Source organism: Perissodus microlepis, chromosome 13 (assembly GCF_051167445.1).
Source record: "Perissodus microlepis isolate ML-2025 ecotype Zambia chromosome 13, ASM5116744v1, whole genome shotgun sequence".
Taxonomy (NCBI): domain Eukaryota; kingdom Metazoa; phylum Chordata; class Actinopteri; order Cichliformes; family Cichlidae; genus Perissodus; species Perissodus microlepis.
In genome coordinates, this window is record NC_140473.1 from 12,014,276 (window position 1) to 12,018,800 (window position 4,525).

A 4,525-nucleotide genomic window follows, 5' to 3' on the forward strand; every position below is an offset into this window, starting at 1 on the left:
AATTCTGTAGAGTCATTCTCAGCGGTATCAACACCAAAACAGCTTTACATTTAAAAAGAAAAAGAGGTGTGTGGGCAGCAGGAAACCTGCAGGGTGGAAAATTATGCATTGTCGAACAGGATGCACTGCAATCAGCCGTTCAGAAACCCAGAAGCCAAGCGGGTAAGTTTCCTTATGAAAATGAAATTCAGGATCCGCAACCCAGTGAGCCACCACAAATCTGCCGTACCTTCCCTCCAAATAATTTACCTTTTCAGGATTTTCCTGGAGAACTATTGTTGCTAGACTGCGAATCTAATTGGATTCTTGATGGCAAATTCTCCTGAGTGGGATAAGTGGGGAAATGGTTTTCATGTAAAATGAATGCACGCAAATGTGTACAGACACAAAAAACACACACAAGCACAAAAAGAAGTGGATTACAGCTGTGGAACCGACTGGTTGACTCGTCAGAGACGACAATAGTAGTCAAAAAACAAGCCCTGATTCATGATGTGAATGATCAAGCCCACATGTATCCTACATTTTGCATGCAGATTGGACTCATACGTGCATGAGATCAGCGCTATATGTACAGGCTAATAATTAGATTTTCATCTTCTCAGCTTTTTTAATGGGTTTGCTCTTATTTTGGATTATTCCTGTGAAAGAAAGTGACCATGGACAAAAATGTAACTGTACGTGCTACTGAAGGAGCATGTCATCACATTAAATCTCTCTAAAGCCCCTGTGATAAATGAGGTTTCTGAAGGGTTTGTCTCAAATCTCAGTGGGGTGTGCATGGGAAAATTGGATTTGTCAAGCTAGATCTAAATCAATATACCCACTCTGCTTTCAGCACTATTATCATGCACACATTTTTACCTCTCTCCAGTCAAATTACTTGCTGGAACCTGTGGCATGCATCAAACCACATTTACCCATTAAAGGGACCTCTGTGTGGTGCTGTATTATTTTAAAGTTCAAAAGAGCGAACACACTGTAATGACATAAAATAATGACCAAAAAGCAACAAAGCAAATAGCAAAAACAAACAGAACAGATAGTCCCATGGTAACTGGGAGCTGACAAATACATACACACATCCATTCTGTATAAACTTTAAAGAAAGGGTTTAAAAAACTGAATAAAATACTTGAAATATTTTTTAAATGACAAATTCTTTGTACTTTTTCAGTTATCAGGAGGAAACCTTGCATGGCAGGGTAAGAGGAAATCCCTCAGTCGCTGCGCTCCCTATTTCATTTGTCACTGTAAAGGGATGTGTGTCCTCCCTTGTCTCCTCATCTTTATTCACTGCGGGGCCCCTCGTTGCTGCACTCTGAAGGATTGTCTCTCCTCTGTCTTCCCCACATGCCCTCTGTAATTCCTCTAATAGGCCACTTAAGGTATGTGAGCCTGAGCTGGAAGACATTTACCTTTTCACACGCACAGTGAAAACACTAACCTAAAGAATCGACTCAGTTAATTGATGTAAAAGAGTTTCCCTTTTCAGATATATATTCTGCCTCGTGCTTTGGGTAATGAGTAGTCAAATTTAACAGCTAAAAACCACTAAAAGAAAGTAGGTAACACTTATTTAGCATTGCTATACAGCTCTTCGCCCCAGTAACTTCCCAGAGTTACAATAAAGAATTAGTGTCAGACATGATTTACAGATGTTATTGCTTATCAATAACAGCTGACTGGCTGGCTGGATGGATTCTTTTTTGCAGTGTGGTTTCCTTGTAAAATAGCTGCAGCATTGAAGTTGTAGTCTCACAAATAAGGACGGAAGATATGCCTGAGAAATGGAGAAGAAATGTACTGTTACAGATTTTTGAGAACAAGGGTGACAAGCTGTAGTGACTACAGGGGATAAAGCTGATGAGCATGTCATGAAGGTATGGGAAAGAGTTGTTGAAACAAGTCTGAAAAAAGAGGTGATGCTCAGTGAGCAGCAGAATGGCTTCATGCTGAGAAACAACATTACACACGCGACATTTGCTTTGAGAGTGTTGATGGAGAAGTACAGAGAAAGCAGGAGTTGCACTGTGTCTTTGTGGATCTAGAGGAAGCATAAAATAGGGCGCCAAGAGAGGAATTGTGGTACTGCATGAGGGAGTCAGGAGTGGCCAGGAAATACGTGAGGGTGGTACAGGACATGTACGAGAAGAGTGAGGTCATGGTGTGTGGAAACGCCACTTGTGAATGATCTACACAAGTTGTGCAGTATCCCAGCTATTCCTAGGACTGTGTTCTTCTGGACAGAGATCTTGGATGTTGTTCCTGGGATCTGCTGGAGCCACTTGCCTAGCTTGGGTGTCACTGCACCGAGTGCTCCGATTACCACTGGGACCACTGTTATCTTCACCCTCCACATCTTCTCGAGCTGTAGTCTGAGCCCTTGGTACTTCTCAAGCCACTGCTGTTCCTTCTTCCTGATGTTGCTGTCATTCGGTATTGCTACACCTATCACTACGACCATCTTCTTCTGCTTGTCCACTACTATGTCCGGTTGGTTAACCATCACCATCACCATCCTATGTATCCTTATATATATATATATATATATATATATATATATATATATATATATATATATATATATATATATATATATGTGTGTGTGTGTGTGTGTGTGTGTGCGTGTGTGTGTGTGTGTGTGTGTGTGTGTGTGTGTGTGTGTGTGTGTTTGCTAACCGTCAGTTAGTCTTTAACTTTTAATACTGCACCATCTGAAATGGAGATGGACTACATGAATGTTCCTTTTGTGAATATATTTTTAGCCTGTGCTTACTGCTTCTAAATGCCACGGCTCAAACAAAGTATCATCAGCTAAATGATTCATATTGTATCTCAAAAGTTAATATTATTGTTGCCTACAAAGTGACCCAGGATTAGTTCCTTTTTCATAGGTGCTTGGTCCACCCACAGTCAGGGGGGGAACAGAGACTCGAAATGACCCGCAGGTATGAATGAGCTTCTGTACTGTATGTCTGAATGCCTGTATTGATTTCCTTGCCTTCTAAGCAGTGAGTGCAGGGATAGTCTACAGCCCCTCCTGTGACCCTGAAAAGAAACTGGTGGGTGGAGAATAGGAATAACATCAAAAAGTAAGCATGCTGCTTCTTGTTTTTTTCCCCTCACCATATTCCTGTATTTTCCTGTTGTTGCTACTCACCACTACTTTTTTTTTTTACCTTGGTATTTCTGACAACATATTTTTATATCAAGAGTTATGATTGGATGTGACACCTGCCAGTGCCAAAGACACAATATTTCACTGATGTCTTCTTTCATATCTCCGTCCTGGGCTTTCCTACATTTTGAGCTCCAGATTGGATTTGACAAGGACAGACTCAGAGGAGCAGAGATAACCGTGCGCAGTGTGCCCTTGTTCTGCAGTCTGCCTTCATATTTGTAAGCCAATTAACTAGATTAGAAAGCATGATCAATACAGCCACCTTATGCAACCCCGTTACTGTCAACTCATTAGAAAATTAACTACTGCCTGTCACAACAATGCCGATTCAACGCCCAATTTTTCGACTTGATTCTCACAGGATATGTTTTTTCTTTCTCATTAGCCTCACTCTCATTCACACGTTTCATTTATTTATTTTTTTTATCAAACATAGCTTAGCCTATGACATCTGAAGTGACAGCTTGTTTGTGGCTCCTTCCTCTTCAGTTGGATAAGGTCTTTTTAAAGCCTCAGTCGATGTTTTCACGGGTATTTAAATGGATCAGCAGCTCTCCAGGTCGACATTGATTTTGACCAACTGAACCCAGAGGAAACCGAGTAATTTGAACCTGGTGGGGTCTGTAGAAGTTTACTCAGCCGTGATCTGAAGAAAGTTTTGACCTGCTCTTGGCAGATGATTTTAGCACATGTGGCCACCGCCAACCCCAACTCCACCCCATCTTTTCTTAAACGACAACCGTTTTAAATTTCCATCTTACCATCAGGTCTTTTTTTTCTGGGTCGTTATTCACTCGGATCAAGTGAAAGGATGACAGCGGGGTGAGATCATGTCCGACTATCTTTAGGGGTTTTTTCTTACTTTATGTTATAGGTACACTGGATATATCATTTTTTTTGTTTTGCATTATTTCCAGCGGTGGAATTTTTAAAAAAAGTAAAGTTATAAGTAAAGTCATAAATAGTATTATTTAGTATTGTTGCTTACTTCCTCGTTGTCGAGGTTTATTTCATTTATTTAATTAAAACTCTATAAATCTCTATATTTTGATAATCAGTTAATCGTGGGGATATTTTTCAGCTTAGTATTGTTTTGCTATTGGCGCCTCCTGTGTGATGATTTCTTCTTTGCCGTGTTTTGAGTCACCGTGCGCTGAATATGGCGGTTTTGAATCTGTGAAATTGCAATCGGCATCATCGCCAAACCATAATTTCTAACATTAAGCAGATAATTAGCATGTAATGAATATTTGATTAATTGAGGAAGTATGGCTTTTTCCACCGTTTTTTTTTTTCTTCTTCTGACAGTTACATTTTTGTGCCTCTGACTCTCCGCTGAAG